Source organism: Sphaeramia orbicularis, chromosome 1, assembly GCF_902148855.1.
Source record: "Sphaeramia orbicularis chromosome 1, fSphaOr1.1, whole genome shotgun sequence".
In the NCBI taxonomy this organism is placed as follows: domain Eukaryota; kingdom Metazoa; phylum Chordata; class Actinopteri; order Kurtiformes; family Apogonidae; genus Sphaeramia; species Sphaeramia orbicularis.
Window position 1 is genome coordinate 36,220,246 of NC_043957.1, and position 19,704 is coordinate 36,239,949.

At 37.3% G+C, this 19,704-nt stretch overlaps 2 long non-coding RNA genes across 2 annotated transcripts in view; both read right to left on the reverse strand.

Moving 5' to 3' along the window:
* Positions 1–2,129: 2,129 nt before the first annotated feature.
* LOC115421001 (uncharacterized) lies at positions 2,130–3,725 on the reverse strand. The gene is made up of 2 exons (XR_003935626.1): positions 3,688–3,725; positions 2,130–3,061 (listed from the first exon to the last, which is right to left on the reverse strand). It is a non-coding gene; the product is annotated as an uncharacterized LOC115421001 (long non-coding RNA).
* A 6,626-nt stretch (positions 3,726–10,351) lies between these two features.
* Positions 10,352–19,704, reverse strand: part of LOC115420993 (uncharacterized) — a 31,183-nt gene continuing 21,830 nt past the window's right edge. The window contains exons 4-5 of the long non-coding RNA XR_003935625.1: positions 10,976–11,026; positions 10,352–10,797 (exon numbers count right to left, since the gene is read on the reverse strand). This is a non-coding gene — a long non-coding RNA (uncharacterized LOC115420993). The remainder of the gene's footprint in view (positions 10,798–10,975; positions 11,027–19,704) is intronic.

The following is a 19,704-nucleotide window of genomic DNA, read 5'->3' on the forward strand; positions in this document are numbered from 1 at the left end:
TTACTGGTATCAGATATGACCCATTTGGATGTTTATCATCTTCTGCACCACTGAGTCACCTGTAAAACCCATGTGGTTTGATAAACGCCAGTGGTTGTATAGGCTCGTTTTTACATTGAGTTAATGATATATTTAACTAAAAAAGTAACTTTTTCTTGATTTTTTTCTGTTTTGATATAATAACCTTTGAATTATTTTGAGATTTTATGAACATCTACATGTTTAGTGCATTAAATATAGGAAAATACAGGAAAATATCAGATTTTCGAAGTATAATATAATAATAAATCAATAAGGAAAAGTTATATGTGGAGAAAAATTCATTTGGAAGTCTCCACAATGAATGTTTCTTCAATCAAATATCACAAAATAAACACATTTCTGTCTAGTCTGCAAAGACTATCATGATTTTTTCCTCATCAAAAGCGTAGAATTCATCCATGGCACCTTTGGTTTACTGATGAGGTCGTTAGTTCTAATGATAATTTTAACATTTATGCTTTGATGCAAGATAAAATTTCTGTTAAACACTGGCACTACATTAAACAAGCTGATCATTAATCAGAAGTTTGTATGACATCCAGGAAAATCCTGCAGTCTGAGTGTACCAGGACAGCAGGAGCAGTTCAGACCAAACCGGCTCTAATCCAAATGTTTTCTGAGTCACTCAGTGAACTGAAGATACACCGAGAGGAAGACACGGGGGGAAGCCCGAGCCTCCCCCTCCACAGGCAGTCGTCATTATGTGTGGACATGGTGTACTGGGACACCCCGACTCTCATGGCCTGGTTGTTGGAGCATGGTTGTGGGGGATGCAAACAGCTGGATTAGTATGATGTGCACTGATTCATGTCACAGAGGGTGATGTGAGGTTTTTCAAAATGACTGAATCAACGTGCCTCACTCAATTAGATGGAGTCCATTTAACTCTAGAAATGCAGTGTTGTTTTGGAGACGCAGTGAGTATTGCGGCCAGTAGGCATTAGTGACATTAGTCCTGGGGCTACGTTCACTCAGTCATGTTTATCCACTGTAGTTGCTGTAATTCAATGCCAGACAGAAGTCAACCTTGTTTATGTATACATTCAGATTGAAGCAACTTGACCTATATTCGAGAGGAGTCTGCTATATTCACGTTTCCAAGCCTTAAACAGGATTTCTGGCCAAATTATCATGAATTAAAAATGGACTTCCTTATAAACCTTGAAACCATCTAAAAGCATATTACTGATTACAATATACACACATATAAAGGCATGTTTATTTTATTCATAGAATAGAACAGAATTTAGATTCAGATTCAGATTTATTAATTGTCATTCAATAGAAACATCCCAGATGCTGTTACAGAATGAAATAGCAAAATGCACAGCACAAAATAAAACACAGAAAAGATTTTAAAAACACCAACTAAAGACAACCCATGTATAAGATAAAACAGTAAAAACTGCACTAAAATAAATAAATAAGTTAGTAAGGGTAAAAAAAATATTGCACAATGGAGGGGTCACTATTGTACCTATTATTGCACATTCTCTATTGCACTTCACCCCCTCAACTTTTGTAGAATAGAATAGAATAGAATAGAATAGAATAGAATAGAATAGAATAGAATAGAATAGAATAGAATAGAATCTTTATTTTGTCAGTAGTAGTTTGTCACACACACTAGGAGCAGTGGGCTCACCATGTCAGGGAGCAAATTGGGGGGTCAAGTGCCTTACTCAAGTGCCTTGCTCAAGGGCACACCAGCCAACAACTCTCCACCAGTCCAGGGAATCAAACCAGCCAATTCTCTAGCTATCTAGGTCATGGCTGCCTCGTAGCAAATCAGTTCATAGTTCACAAATGCTACCTCTGTGTGCTGACATCAGCCACTGAAAGAGTCAAATGTGTTATTAGGGATGAAGGATACTTACAATACAATGACTGTTGATTCTAAAGGAGAATACAGTGGTGTTTGGGATAGGACCTAAAACAACAACAACAAACATAATCAGGTTTTCATGAAAGTCCGACAAATAAGTAAAGGGGAACAGAATTAAATAAACAAACCAACTAACTAACTAATAGGGGCACCACAGCAAACACAACAGAAAATTTCAATATTGCTACTTTAAGTTTCAGAATTTTTTATGATTTTGCACACAATGTTTGGACATTGGATGTTGTCATTACTAGAAAAGAAAGAAGCCTTTTACAACCAGTTCACTACATTAACAACCACTGTAGCTCCATTGGTCTGACGTATAGTGTGAATACAGACGTCAGTGTGACAGGAGATCAACCCAACTGCTCCATTCAAATCAATTATAAATCAGAACAGGTGTGTCTGCAAGTAAGATAACTCTCATGGTAAGATGGGATGTGAAAGAGCTCTTGATCATTGTTGTTTATACTCATAAGATATCCTATTTTTGGTTTAGCTTTTCCAGTCATGTCCTTGGTTAAAATATTTTTAATGGGCTTCATGAATTATTGATGGCAGTGACTCATTGCTGCGGTTCTCCATCATCCTATTTTCACCCTCACAGTGTTAACCACAGGGTCACCTCTCACGGTGCTTGTACGTGACCTGTCAGAGGGAGCTTTTCTGTATATATTTCTGCTCATTTCCTGAAGAGGTGCCCAGGTGGCATCAGGAGAAGCAGATAAACATATCATACATTATGAGGGCCACACACTGCTATTCTCACAACCTCTCAAAGTATTCCAGACGTCTGAACCCTGACCCCCCGGTGTGAGTGTGGGCGTTTTCAGATGTGCATGTGTGATGGGGTCAGTGGAAAGTTTGGAGAGCCGTTATTCTTACTGGTGTGTGTTAATTGTCTCTGAGTGGTATGTTATCAGACTTTAGCTTTCACGGCAGGAGGTCAGCCCTCTGTGTATCAGCCTGCTGCACATCATGAACTGCTCTCATCAATGTGTGGATTATTGCACAAACACATTTATTCACAGGCAAAAAAGAAAAGGTGTTATCACAAAAAAAGGGAAAGAAAAATACACAAATTGCTGCTCTAAACAGCAAAAGGGTTTTTGTAGGAAATCAGACCTGAATCCTCTATGTCAGTGTTTTTCTTTTCTTTTTTTTTCTTTTTCCTATGTCAGTGTTTTTCAACCTTGGGTTCGGGACCCCATATGGGGTCACCTGGAATTCAAATGGGATCGCCTGAAATTTCAGGTAATTGATAAAAATAGTAATAAAAATAAAAACTTACTAATAAAAAATATATGGTGACAATCACAATCCATAAAAGACATGACAAACTGTGAAGCTGAAACTGAAGCACTGTGGTACTGTTTATCTGTCAAATGTTCATTGTGGTCGGTTTCAGATGCTGCGGCTCCTTCATAATTCATAGTTTGAGTTCTTGTTTGTTCAGTATTAATTGTCAGCCTTGTAAATCCAAGCTGGACTGACTGTACATATCCTGACCAAGGAAAATAAAATTCTCCCTTTGTGCAGTAATCTACACCTGGCTTTACTGCCTCCGTCCATAATAATTATATGGACTAAATGTCATCTAAAATTAACGTTTATTTACAACATAGTATAGCAAACTATTACATGGTCAAAAACCAATTAATTTTAGTAAAAAAAAAAAAGGCTCCATTTTGAATGTCCGGGGTCGCCAGAAATTTGGGATGTTTAAATTGGGTCATGAGCCAAAAAAGGTTGGGAACCACTGCTCTATGTCATCATGAATGAAGCAACCAAGACATTTCACTATTTTTCTTCATGTTTTATTTTAAATTTCTCAATTAGATTTCTTCATGTTTTATACTGCACTTTTGAATGTTTGTACATGTCACAACTATGAAATATTAAGGACAAATCAGACCCAATTCCTGAGTAAATCTGAGATGCAATCTGTGAAAATTACAGTTAATAAAGACCCAAACTGAAAACCTATACAGTACTTGTTTGCGTTGTGTGTTGTTTCTGTCCAGTGAATAACTCAGATGAAAACTGTCTCATGTTTGAACCTTAATGCTTTATGGAACAGAAACATGAACATATTCATAAAATGACGCCTGTGGGCAAATGTGACTCATAACAGATAACTTGAAAGTAGGATGCGATATTGACTCGATGGCTGAGTGTCCTGCATGTTTCTACACTGTGATTGTAATCAGGTCCACATCTATTCAGTTTCAGTTTCTGTGACGATATCACAGTCTAGTGGAGAGATGATTAATTCAGAAATACAAGTATGCTGTCCCCTTGATTAGGGAAGCAGGAGGAGGAGGGCTCTGCATCTGAGCCTCCATTAGTCCCCACGTCCCTGCTTCTCTTTCTCTCTGAGGCCATCAGAAATCAAGGCCGTTGCCCCCATCATTCGATTAACTCCCAGAGTGTGCAGGAGCAGGAAGACCAAACTCATTACCCAAGCTGCTCTACTTTACCGAGCACACAAAAACCCTGCTTTCACCTTGTAATTTGAGTCCGACAGGCTCATCAGGGCAGGAGGCAGGAGTGAGATATGGAAGTGCTGTGGCTGCTATCGACACATATTTATATCCTATACTGCATTGATTACTCAGGCAGATTCAGAGTGCACGGCTGGCAGAGGTGGGGTGTTCATGGGGACATATTAGCCACATTAGCTCCTCCGGTTTCTGCCAGAAGTGTACTAATGCTGCAGGGACTTGGTACACAATGACTAACAGACACATTTGCGATAACGGAGTTCTTAATGGAGTAGGTGCATAACAAAAACCCTCATGTCATTGTGATGGTTTTGGTCCTTTTTCAGACATAACCATTTGTCCTCTGGGGCCCCAGAGGAATGTAAATTGAATACACACTGGTATCATCAGGACAACAACAGGAAAACAACTTTAATCTCAGCAAGGATTCAATCATTTATGTAATAAGGCAGGAAATAACAAGATCTCATTTGTCGGGAAAGGAAATAGTGCAGCTCATAGACAGATTAAACTAAAGCAGAGATGCAGATCATGTACTAAGACAGTGTTTTTCAACCTTTGGATTGGGACCCTACGTGGGGTCGCCTGGAATTCAAACGGAGTCGCCTGAAATTTATAGCAATTGATAAAAATAATAATAAAAATAAAAACTTACTAATAAAAATATATGGTGAGTTGACAGAGACAATCACAATCCATAACAGACATGACAAACTGTGAAGCTGAACATGAAGCACCGTGGTACTGTTTATGTTTCAAATGTTCATTGTGGTCAGTTTCAGACCCTGCAGCTCTTTCATAATTCATAGTTTGATTTATTGTTTCTTCAGTATTAATTGTCAGTCTTGTAAATCCAAGCTGGACTGACTGTACATATCCTGACCAAGGAAAAAAAAATTCTCACTTTGTGCAGTAATCTACACCTGGCTTTTCTGCCTCCGTCCATAATAATATACATTATATAGACTAAATGTCATCTAAAATTAACATTTATTTGCAACATAATATAGCAAACTATTACATGATCAAAAACAAATGAATTTTACTAATAAAAAAAAAAATCTGCGTTTTGAATGTCTGGGGTCGCCAGAAATTTGTGATGTTAAAATGGGGTCATGAGCCAAAAAAGGTTGAGAACCACTGAGCTAAGAACTGAACTGTGACCTTAAGATGGGTTTTTTCTTCAATAGAGGGTATGCACGTGACATCACCACTAGCGGAAGTCACTGCGGTTCCGTCCACTGAGTGGCAGAAAGAAGGAGATGAGTAGTGGCTTTGGCTTGAATACTGCGAAAACTTTAGAACAATCTAAAAAATGGGGCAGAGCTGTTGTGCCATTGATCGCACAAACAGGTTTAAAAAGCACTCGGAGCTATTGTTTTAGCGGCTACCTAAAGCCAAAGACAGAAGAAGCAGATGGATCGCAGCAATTTGTAGAAATAACTGGAATCCAGGCACAAAACCTGGATCTGTGGTTACCATTTTGTGTCAGGTAACATTAATTTATGCTGTATTCTTGCGTAAAATCGCACCTTAAATTACATATGGCTTTGGCTAACGTTACTTCTTAGTAAAGCTCTTAATGTTAGCATCTGTCATTTAGTTCTATATTTCATAACTGAAACGTGTTTGTCTTCAGTTGTGTGATTGTGAACCTTGTGCTCTACATAATTTGTAAACTAGCTTAAACTGAGGCTAACCTAGTTTTCCAAATAAGGGGGTACTCTGGCACAAAGCTGTTGTAGCTGTGTTGTATCAAGTATTTGATGTTAATGCTACTTAAATTTCCACAGTACCAGTAGATCACCCACTCACTTGGGTCAATACTAAGGGTTCAACTCTAGTAAATCAGTAGTGAACTGTGAGCACTACTGCTGGGCCTTTACCTCGGCAATCACCACCAAGAAAATACGTCTGCACTGACAGAAAACCTCAAAAACAATAGTATGTTGAATTGAGACCACTCACCAGCTGTAATCCTCTAAGTAACAATGATGAGGATGTCAACAACACTTTGGCTTTTGTATGCTTTCAGCCTTTGCATTGTGGATTTTCCCGGCGTTGAAATCAGGTTCATATAAATGTCAGGATACGTAATTTCCAGCCACATATCAATGTTCGTAGACCACTTGTTATTTGGTAGCTTGTATGGATCCATGTCCAGTCTAATTGTCTTTAATTTCATGTTATATTCCACATTTTTCCCGGTCTCGCCATAGTTACTGCTATGCTCCGCCATGTTGAGCCGGTTTGTTTTTGCCACTCAGTCTGACTTAGAGGGGCGTGGCCCAGGGGGGAAGTGACATATGTGCATTCACTCTATATGCTTGTAGTGATCACTTTCAGAGGATTTTTATATTTATTAAATTTATGCATTTGGCAGATGCTTTTTTCCAAAGCAACTTACAAGCAAAAAACAAAAATAAAAGAAAAATACAAGAATAGATTAAAAACATAAAACAACTGTGCAATTAAAACAGTGTCAGACAGAAGAATAAAAAACAAAATGACAGACTAAAATACAAGAATAGATTAAAAAGACATAAAAACAACTGTACAATTAAAAATAGTGAAATAAAAATACCAACACCAATGCCATTTTTACACATGAAATTCCAAAACAAGGTCTGAACCCACATTATTTATTTGTTTTTTGTTTTTTTTATTGTATATATTTGGTCACATTGCAGTTTTGTCTCATCTACATCCTGCTGTCATCACCTATGAGTGCTGCATCTCCAGCTTGCAGTTGATTGGTTTATAGATGGATGTGTTTAAAGACCTTAGCAGCCATCAGTGGCCGAAAACACCTGCTGATCTAAAATGTTTAGCAACTTCTGAACCGCTAATCCTATCAATTCACGTAAATAATTCAGGTAAAATGCAGTTTTTAAGCTTTTCATCGTCATACATACCCATTTGGATGACTCCACAATGAATGTAGTAATGCCATCATCTTTGTTTTTTTGCTCACTTAATGATATGTTTTGTTGGAAAACACATTTTTTCTTCAGTTTATTCTGTTGTGAAATAATAACCTTTAAATTAACATCTATATGGTCAGAAAATTAAATATAGAAAAACATCTGGTATTCACTGAACAATACAGAGGATAAAATAATGAATGGTGATCAATTACTAGGAAAGGCTAGATGTAAAAAAAAAAAAAAAAAGCATATGAAAGGCACCACAAAAAAGTAGCTGCTTTTCCATCGGACATCTGTGCCAAACTTCACCGATATTTACCAAATATCAAAAAAACAGAAGTGCAGAATGTCGGTTTTTCCATTAAATCACAAATGCGATGATTTCTTTATTTATTATCGCGAGATGACACGAGAAGTCATTCCAAAAACGTGGCGACGAACGTAAATATCATGTTGATTTACAGATATATTCATTATTATTATATATTACCCCTCTATCTCGTACTAAATTAAAAAATGATTGGGTTTCCTGGTGTGTCCACACATACCGCGACATGTTTCTTCTTCTTCTTCGCTTGTTGTAACCAAGGTTATAATAGTTTTGGATTTTTAATTATAGTTTAGTTTTAATTAGTTTTGACTTTTTTTTCTCTTATTCAGTTAGTTTTAATTAGTTTTTAGAGCAGGTTTGTTAGTTTTTATTAGTTATCGTTTTTTTCTGAATGCTTAGTTTTAGTTTAGTTTAGTTTTAGTATTAGTTTTAGTTATTTCATATATTTTATCTTCCTCATCATCCTATTCAAAGAAATTAGTGAGGCGCGGATATGGGTTACCCTGGACACTTTATTTGGGGGTGGGGTTAGGGCGGCTCATGGACTGAGCAGAGACACAATGTACCGTACAATGTATAAATTCCCTATAGCAGGTTGAGGGGGGGTGCAATCCATACACGTCACTTACGTGAAACAATGCAAAGATGTGCAAAGCATGAGAGGAGATGCACAAAGCAGCCAGCAATTAAAGCAAATAGAAACATATATAAACCAGCTAACCAGCAGTTAAAGCAGATAGAAACATATATAAACCAGCTAACCAGCAGTTAAAGCAGATAGAAACATATATAAACCAGCTAACCAGCAGTTAAAGCAGATAGAAACATATATAAACCAGCTAACCAGCAGTTAAAGCAGATAGGAACATATATAAACCAGCTAACCAGCAGTTAAAGCAGATAGAAACATATATAAACCAGCTAACCAGCAGTTAAAGCAGATAGGAACATATATAAACCAGCTAACCAGCAGTTAAAGCAGATAGAAACATATATAAACCAGCTAACCAGCAGTTAAAGCAGATAGAAACATATATAAACCAGCTAACCAGCAGTTAAAGCAGATAGAAACATATATAAACCAGCTAACCAGCAGTTAAAGCAGATAGGAACATATATAAACCAGCTAACCAGCAGTTAAAGCAGATAGGAACATATATAAACCAGCTAACCAGCAGTTAAAGTAGATAGGAACATATTATAAACCAGCAGTTAAAGCAGATAGGAACCTATTATAAACCAGCTAACCAGCAGTTAAAGCAGACAGAAACATATATAAACCACTTATAAACATATATAACCCAGTTCATCAGCAGTAAACCACACCTTAGCAGATATCTCATATCTTAATCATCTCCAGTTCCATTATCAGCCAACTTTGCTTCAGTTCAGTTCAGCTAGCTGTAGCTAGTAACATCAAACGTTTCTTAACATTCTAACAGGTTCCATACCTCTGTAATTGGATTAGTTTTCATCCTCCTCTTTTCTCCTCTTCTAAACTGTGCAGTTCAGGGCTTGGAAGGCCTTTTCATGGTGATAAACTCTCCAGTTTTAACCTGGATGCTAGTCCTGTCTGACTCTGTCCTTTAGCTCTGCTCTGTCTCTGTCACTCACGCGCACACATACAGTACGCCAAAAAAAAAACAAAAAAAAAAAACCTGACCCATGTATCACTACAGTACACCCCAGACAGGACTGTGCTGCTTTGTCCCAGTTTTAGTCTGTATGTTCCAGTTAGAGTGGGGACCAGAAGACGACTGGAAACCACCAGTGACCAGACATGACAGACTGTGAAGTGTCGTATGGTGTCACCAGCAAAAACTGCTGGAGCGAAAGAAATTAATTTCATATCAATCCGACATTGACAAAGACGAAAACGAAGGGAATTGTATCCATAATTTTTATACGTTTTAGTTAGTTTTGTAAGCTCACGATACAGTTTCAGTTAGTTATGTTTTTTTTCTTTTAATTGGAGTTTTTATTTATTTCAGTTAACAAAAATGTTTTTTCAATGTTAGTTTTCATCATTTCGTTCGTTTTCGTTACCGATAATAACCTTGGTTGTAACGTACGTTAACATCCGTTTTTTTTATTCACCTGACTCTAGTTGTGAAAAAGGTCTTTCCATCGCAGTTTCGCGTGATATACCATTTTCACTACGCCCAAAAAACCACCTCTTGCCAGCGCAAAAACTTTCAATCGAAAAATGAGACTTTTGGCAAAATTGTCGTTTTTCCATTAGGTACATTTTTAAGTGCAAGTTATATTTGCACAATTTGAGGGTCAATGGAAAAGCGACTAGTTATAGGTTTTTAAGAGTTAACTTCTTCCATTTATTTTTCTTCTTTTGTTTGTTGGTGACTGCAGTCTTGTGGAACTGCCTGTAATTGGTCTGAATGTCTGGACCAGCTGCACCAAAGACCAGCTGTTTGGTCCCAACTGTGATCTGGGTTTGACATTGGCAATCCAACACATTTCAGCTTTTTTAACCATCATCTTGTATTATATTGGTGGCAAATTGTTGTTTTAGCAGGTTACTAAAAGTAATCTGAGTCTGTCTAATGTCCAATAACACAAAAGAATACCACTGTCAGGTTGTTTTTGTGTGTTTTGTGCTGCTGACAGTATTGGTGTGGATTTCCTTTCAAATAAAGACTCTTCATTCATCACACAAAGTACTGTTTTATTTCAGGTGTGACAGAGTATTGACAAAGTCTGCAGCCATTTCAAAGAAACTCAACTTGGGAAACAGCCAGTTTTCATTATTTATGTAATAAAACACCAGAGTGTGATTATGTGCTTCTAGTGAATGTCAAACAATTTGTGTTTGCTTTGTTTAAAGAAAACTGCTTGTGATATACAGCCAAGTTTTGGTGCATGTCAGTACTGTAGATGTTGAATTTTGGATGAAAACTCAGCTTCAAGTACATCTGTCCCATGTGTGAGTTATATTGACTTAGCTATAAAATAGTTTGCAAACATCTAAAGTGTCTTCCATGGATCAGCTGGTTGACTGGAGAGAGACCTGCATTGGATCACAGATGATGGAAGTGGGAACTGTGAGCTGATCCCAGGTTTATTATGAGGATATTTCTCCAGGGAAGCATTCTGGGTAAAACAGGGGGTAAGTTAGTTTGATACTCCAATGATCACAGAGCTGCAGATGATTGAAAAAAAACAAAAAAAACAAGACAAAACAAAGCACCTGTAAACTCAAGGGTAGCATTAATATTCAAGATTTTATGATTTGACTTGTGGATTTTTTACCACACTGGACTCTACTCACCAGTCGTCTGGACATGGACCTGAGGACGGCTTCCACATCATGGACCCACATCTGAAAAGAAAGAGGACAGAGTGGGAGGGAGAGATGAGAAGGAAAGGAAAAATGTGGTGTGTAAGTGGAAATGGTTCGTCTCCTTTTGATCATGACAGTTCAGAGCAAACAGACTGGTTTAACATTTTGACTGATAAAATATGTAGGAGCTTCTCACTTTCACTGGACCTCACAGGGCCGGTTTAGTAGAGATGAGCCGACTTTAGATCATATTAGTTTACTTTCTTATTAAGTACTGGGTTTAGGATGTAACAGGGTTATAATAGTTTTGGATTTTTCATTATACTTCAGTTTTATTTAGTTTTGACTTTTTTTTTCTCTAATTCAGTTACTTTTAATTCGCTTTTAGAGGCAGGTTTGCTAGTTTTCATTTTTTTTCTAAATGCTTAGTTTTAGTTTAGTATTAGTAGTAGTTTTGTCACATCTTTTTTCTTTCTTCCTTGCCGTCATATTCAAATAAACCCCATACATGACTCTGTTGCTTTCTCCCAACTTTAGTCTCCATGTTGCCGGGTAGAGTGAGGACGAGAAGACGACTCTAAACGACAAGTGACGATAAGTGACGGACCGTGAAGTGTCATATGATGCTGCTAGCTAAAATTGCTAGGGCGAAATTTATCGATCTGACATTGACAAAGAGGAAAACAAAGGGAATCTTATCCATAATTTTTATACATTTTCATTTTGTAAGCACACAATACAGTTTCAGTTGGTTGTCGTTTTTTTTTTAAATTATAGTTTGTTTGTTTTTTTCAGTTAACGAAAATGTCTTTTCAATTCTAGTTTTCGTCATTTTGTTAGTTTCCGTAAACGATAATAACCTTGGGATGTAAGCCACCATTAGGCTTAAGGTTTCAGCAAAATTTGAATCAGTCCACATATGTAATTGTCAGTTTCTGTGTTCTATTAAAAACAAAGGTTTCTAGAAATGTTGCGCCTCTTTAAAATAGAATCAAGTATTTAGTGTGACCTTGCTGTGCACACAATGTAAATTTTAATGCATGTATTTTCTGGCTTTTCTGGTTTTATTTAACACACGTTAGATATTTCCTATAGTTTATGCTACTTATTATCATGCACACAAAGGTCACACTAAACACTGAGTGTAGCATATAGAAGCTATTTTGTGGCTGTTTTTAATACTGGTCACATATGTCCTGTATTTTCTTGTTGTATCTGAAAAATAAAAGACTGAGAAATAAACATGTATGGTTATTTCAACCCTGCACAAGCAACATAGTTAACCCTTTATAAACCCTGATGTGTCTGTGGTGAGCATTTTTGGTGAGCGTATGATTTATTTGAAATATTCATACAAATTCAACCGTTTGATCAATAGGAAAATTTTCAAAACACGCTGATAGAATAGCTCTTGTTCTTTCCATAGACATCTGAGCATGCTCAGTACACCCCCCACCACCTGTGTAATGAGGGGTAAAACACAGAGCAATGAGTGAGATTGACTCGATATAAAAATAGATGGTTTGGGCTTTTTTTGTTTTTTTTTACACTGTTTTCTTTGTGGTTTTTTGTTGTTACTGTTGTTTGCAGTGTTGTGGGGATTTTCCTGTATTTTTTATTTTTTTTTTTTTTTTACTGTGTTTCTACTGAGTTTTGGTTGTGTAACTGCTTTTTGGAGTTCAGCGAGGTGCCCAAAAGCAGCTGGATTGATTTAAAAAAAAAAAAAAAAAAAAGAGCCCCAAAACAAAAACTACCGGGCCAAAATTCAAATACTTGTTGTTCAGTGTGTTCCAGTTCACAGTTCATGTTCAGCATCCCAAATCTCTTACTGATGAACATTCTGAGTGCCTTACTTCGTAAAAACCTGTAAAACTTTGATTCTTTTCTTTGGCTTTTTCTGTTATTCCACCCTGTTTTGACCCTAAAAGACACAATAAAGCAAAGCAGCTTTTATGACACTTCTATGTGACCATACTAACATCCTTGAAGCAGTATGATCACAAATTAAAAATGTGTCATTTCACTTTTACTGTTTCATTAGTTGGTAGGTTTCAGTTTAACATCCTATTTTCTAAATACAATTACATGTAAAAAAAAATAAATGGAGGTCAGTTTTAAAGTTTAGTAGTTTATGCTTTTTCCATTCGTGTTTTATTCATCACAAATGTTTGTATGTAGAAATTAATACTAACTCTTAATATGCAATGAAAAATCATCTATTTTCCTATGTTTAACTGACTGATAATATAGATGTTAAGAAAACATCACAGTAAATTCAAAGGTTATTATATCAAAACAAAACAAAAAAAAGAAGAAATAGTGACTTTTTGAGAAAAATATATCATTAATTGAACTTAAACTCAGCATGTCCATCTACTGTCATTGATTCAACTCCATGGGTTTTACTAAGGGATGGGAATTGATAAGAATTTAACAATTCCGATTTCATATTTGATTTTGCTTATATATCTGATTCCTTATCGATTCTCATTGGGTGAGAGAATAAAAGAGTACATCAACTGTTTTTTATATGTCCATCTCTGCACAGAAAATATAACATATACAGTATGTACAAATAATAATCACAGATGATGCTGGCCCCCACCAGAACCAGGCTGGGACCGGGTAACGCCCTGGTGTTTGCTCTTCCACTAGAGTCACAAGCGTTGCTAGGTAGCATATCAAACATGTGACATTCCTGCAAATGAATTGCATGCTATGTGGACAAATGAAGAAATGGAAGCTTTGCAAGTGTTACAAGTGGCCCTGGTGTCATCTTTTCACATGAAATATAGTTATACTTTGGACCATTTCTGCCTCAACACCATGTTGGCTACGTTCTGAGCCAAAACAATGCAGCATGCGTGTGATGTTATCACACATGCACAACGAAGGTGGAATCGATAAGCAGAATCATTAAGCATGCAGGCAAACGATTCCAAGGAATCAAGCTACTGGGAACCAGTTCTCCAAAAGAACCGGTTCTTGATTCCCATCCCCAGTTTTACTATTGAATTAATGTTGTGGAAGATGACAATGTTTCCATGGTAACTACGGAGCCTTAGAACATCCAAATGGGTCATATCTGATGACCATGAAAAGAAGAATAACACAAATTATTTACATGGATTGATAGGATTAGTAGATCAACAGTTTAGATCAATAGATGTGGCAGATGTTTGGGTCTTTACAGGTTAAAACCTTGTTCAAGTTAATACTTTAAATGTAAAGGAGATGCAGGAGTTTCTGTTTAGATGTACTTTTTGAGGAGGGTAAGTATTTTTGTTCCTGAATCACAGTGTTTATTAGATCAATAAAACAAAACAACTATACATCATCAGTGCATACACAAAATACAAACAGTCTTAATGTCAGTATGCGCTGCTGCTGAAAATGAGACAGTATCGATCCCTGTGGGCACTTTTTTTTTTTTCCTGGATGAAGAAGTGATGAGACTCATCAGAGGAAAGTTAAACAGAGGACACAATATGTTCACCCCCCCCCCCCCCCCTCAGAAGTTACGTGCAATATTATATATAACACAGGGAACGTGCACAGTTTAGATATAAGTAAAGGAACACTGACAGTGACTGATCAGCTGGACAACACCCTGAGGCATTGAACAGAGAATACAAAACAGACTGTCTAAATGATTTAGTATTGACTACAGTGAGAAAAAACAGCAAACAGCAGCTCAGAGTTCAGTCTGTTCACACATAAATGTGCACAAACTTTAAGAAAACCATTTCCTAGAAATGAAGGCAGTGTGTGTCTATGTGTCGCTGTGCACAAAGGCAGGGCTGTGAGAATGAAAACTGGATGATGAAACCCTGTATGTACGCTTATATGTGTACACTGCTGTGTATAAAAGATAGTGGTCTAAGGAAACCTTTCCAAAGCCACATATCAAAATCTTCAATCCACTGTGTTTGTGTGTGTGTGTGTGTGTGTGTGTGTGTGTGTGTGTTACGCTGCATACAAAGACGCACAAAGATAGAGACAGAGTTGTGTCAGAGTTCAGAGTTCACAGACGGTCTTACTCTGTGGTTTTGTCTCTTCTCTATGCTCCATTCTCTGTCCCTCCAGTGCTCTGGTAAACATGCGTCAGATGCCCGGCTGCCCCCAGTCCGAGCCATGATCTCCACCGTCCACACAGTGGGTCACTGCACCGACCATGTCCACCCCCTCAAGTGTCCAACACCATTTCCCACAATGAAACTCGATTCTAGAAACTGATCCTCCTCAACACAAAAGCCAAACTGAGTGAACAGGATCATGTTTGGGTGACAGTAAACATGCAGTTTCTGTTTAGTTCAGGCAGCAGAAAGTCCCATGACTTCACTTACAGTTAATTTAACTCTATTTTGAGTTAGTCTGTTGAATTGTGTTGTTTGGGGGAGAGGAAGCAAAGAAAAAAGAATAATATTGTTGTTGTTGTTGTTGTTGTTGTTGTTGTTACTATTTTTTTTCTCACTTCCTCTGATGGAATTATCCTTGGTTTAATGTCAGGAAGCTGAAATATTTGCAGCACGATTTAGGAAAAAGAGGTGGGATTAAATAAGTGTGAACTTTTTTCCACTTCTTTTCAGATGAGTAAATGACACTTAAATTGTTTTAAGTATTTATTTGGTACAATAGCATTTAATTCATTTTCGTTGTTGTTTCATATATATCTGATGATCATTTGCTTCTGACATTTGCTTTTGGTGTTTATGTTCTATTTTTTTGTACGTCCAGGATAAAACATTCATTCATTCATTCAAATAAAGTTTTTCAAACCTCTATATAGTCCGTAGTACTACGGTTTCAGTGTTTACTATTGTATTGTTCTGACATTTTTTGAATAGTGACACCAAAATGACCCAACAGTAAATCTAATTTAAATTCTATATTTAGAGAAATATGCTGACTGTATGTCAAAAACAATGCCATTTCATCGTATGGGTGACAATGTTCCATTCTATTCTATTCTATTCTATTCTATTCTATTCTAAACCAACTTGTCATGAATGTGGACAACATGCAACAGTGGAGTCAGATCAAATCAAGTCATGCTTGTGTGACCTGATGTTATATCTGCTAAATCTGTTCCTAGATTATTTCATTGTGAGAGACAATAAAGGAATCTATAAAGAAAACCATAATAACCTGTCTTCTTTTCCTTTGTCGTGATTCGTGTCTAGTTTCCGTAAATCTGTACTTAGAAATATATTCACCCTACATATGTCAAGAACAATGCAATTTTGCTCTATGGATGACATGCAATGACAATAAAGTGTTGCAATGTATTGCAATGCATTGTATTATATTGTTTTGTATGTATTCTGTTCCATTCTATAGACAATATATGATATCTACAATAAGCAAACATATTAACAATTATACAGAATTACACATCACCCCATTCAATCACAGTGTTACACATCTATGCACAGATAAATTATGTTATGCCATTCTGTTTTCTGAGTTGGCCCCACCACAGAGTAGCGGAAAAAAATCCCAGAACAAAGTGAAAATTACTGACTGAGAGACCCAAAACACCCGATAACCTCAGGATACATCACTGATGATGTGCCCTGGCTTCCCATCAGAAGATGTATCATATCAACAGTCAGACTGGATCAACCAGTGACCACAAGGTACAAGCTGGTTGACAACTAGGAAGAGGCTGGTGACAACTGGAGAGACAGAAGACAACTTGGAAAGATGGCAATCAGGGCAGCTTGGGTCAGCACCCCAAACTGCACCTTCTGTGAAGGAGGACCCAAACAAGTTACGGAACAAGCTGAGGAGAGATACCCCCAGGGGAGGGAGGGAGGGATGGATGGATGGATGGATGGATGGATGGATGGATGGATGGATGGATGGATGGATGGATGGATGGATGGATGGATAGATAGATAGATAGATAGATAGATAGATAGATAGATAGATAGATAGATAGATAGATAGATAGATAGATAGATAGATAGATAGATAGATAGATACTTTATTCATCCCATAGGGAAATTTACAGCCTGGAGGGTGGGGGGGTAGGGGGGACGGACATCCCAGCCGGACAGATACAAGGTTAATGAACAACAGCAATGGACAAATGTTGCTATGAGTTCCCAATCTCCACTATTACAGACCTGGAAAGAACAGTCAGCCGCTACCTGAGAAGATGGTTGAGCAACATTGCTCTCTATGGAAACAGCTGTAACAAGTACCAGGGACAAGTACCAGGACCTAGTCAGCAACTGCCACAGACAAGGCTGGAAAGGAAAGTGCTTGCCTGTGGAGACAGGGTGCAGAGGCTTTGCAGGGCAGTCCCTCTGTGGAGCCTATGCTGCACTCAGCATCACAGTGAAAGGAGGAGGAGAGCCATCTCTAACAGCACAGAGGAGGCCTCTAATGGTTGTGGATAATAAGAGCCAATCTGTGGGTGAGCTGCCAGGGCACATGCTGAGGCCTGATCAACCTGGGTTGGGTCTCCTGAGTGAGGGTGCTGATGTTTGAGTGATCCGAAACACCTGATGATCTCAGTATACATCACTGATTATATGCCCTGGCTTCGCATCAGAAGATGTATCATATCAACTGAACATCATTGTCTTTTCTTTTCACAGTACAAGTGTTTTCATGTGAACTACATTACGGCAAGATTTCACATACATTACATACATAGAATTATTATATTCTCATTAAATTTTCATTGTTTCATTGTTATTAAAAATGCATTCTCTGTTTATATTAATTGGATATACACACTCAGAAAAATGAAACTTGGATGTTGTTCAAATTAGATCATTGTTTTATGGTGAAACTACATAACAATTGCAATCTTTGATCATTAACTCAATAAGGTTTCATTGCATTTAAACAACAGTGTAAGAAGTCAGTAACATGTAAGTTTGTTGTGTTGTAACTACCTGGCACATGCAAAGCAGGGGGCCGGGGGGGCTTGAGCCCCTGCCACTTTGATCCTCTGCCTACAAGTGCCCTTTATACTCTTTTTTTTTTCCGCAAAAAACTGCATGACTAAAATTTTCGTGACTAAAATTCTGATCAGTGATAAGAAATGTTAAGAGTGGTTTAATTTGGGTGTCACTGGACCTGGTCATGGTGCCCTTTCATCTCTGTCACGCCCCGCCCCTTCCTCCTGTATAACCTTGCAACACACACGCACGCACATGTCATGCGGTCTGGAGAATGAACGAGGAGGAGGAAGCCCCGCGATTCCAGGTATGTGAGAGTCCACCCCGCTATCTGCCCAAAACATTCACTTGTCGCTCTGGTCCTATTCTTCAACAACTATAGTTTTGGGGCCAAAAACCGATCGTAAGTGAGTAAATAATTCAATATCATCGTCACGTCATGGAATGAGCTCCCAGACTAACAGGCTCTAACAGCTGGGTGCCCACCTGAGTCTGAGTCCTGCTGAAGCACTCACACATATCTGCTTATGTTTTATTTCATAAACTGTTGAGTTTTAGCCGCAAAATTGTAACACATGGTAATAGTCCTCACTTTTGAGACTGAGAGATATATATTTTACATTGTAGAAAATGCACATCTTTTACAGTAGCCTAGTATACACAGAATAGGTGCAGTCTGAGTCTAGTCTAATTAGTCATAGAAATTTATTGAATGAAAATAAGCAACAGCCAGCCCACAGTTTTCAAATAATTTTAACAAGGTATTTCCAAGGACTTGCTTGGAATGTGGAGTCTGGAAAATAATGATAATACTGAATGATAATAATACTGATAATGATACTAATAATGATAATACTGAATGATAATAATACTGATAATGATACTAATAATGATAATACTGAATGATAATAATACTGATCATGATACTAATAATGATAATACTGAATGATAATAATAAATATAGTAATAATAATAATGATAATGATGATGATGAAGATGTAGCATTAGTATTATATATCTTTTTTGGAAACTCAGTGACACTTTTCATTGGATTTTGTATTCATTCCATACACATTGGTGGCAAACTACTGTTGTAGCCACATCTGCCCACCACCAACCACTCACTCACCCCTTACATTCCCTCATGAATAATAAAATAACTTGACATGCATGGTGTGTATGTGGGTGTATTTGTCGTATTTCTTATATATTTTATTGTTGTTTTATTTAGTTTGAAGATGCCTCGCAATCAAAGACACATTAAACAAAAAAGAAAGGAGCTACTTGAAGCTGCTAAAAGTAGCGGATCCCTTACCAACTGGGTGAAAAAAAGTACTACAGGTAAGCACAATATAAGGAATAACATTACATACTATTCATGGGCATCAGGCACACCATTCACACGCATTAATTATCTTCCTGTAAATGTCTGCAGTTCCAGAACTTGCCACATTTGGGATGGGGATTATTCAAGACCAGTGAGACCATCCTTTTCAGAGTGATCTTCACCTGACCTGCAAGGAGGCTACAACAAGAAAGAATTTCAAACCTAATTTTTATCACTTTATTTGACTTTGTAAGTTATTACATATTGTTTATTGTAGCTGTCTGCCAAACTAATGTAAAAATGTATACTTTGTGTAATGATTTATTAAACATTTCAAATCATATGTAATTGGTGGTCATTCGTTTTCACGTGCCCTTTTGGAAGTTTGAGCCCCTGCCCCTTTATAGCTCTCTGCACGGCCCTGGTAATGACTCTTTTTTTTTTTTTTTTTTTTTTTTTTCAATTTTATTAAA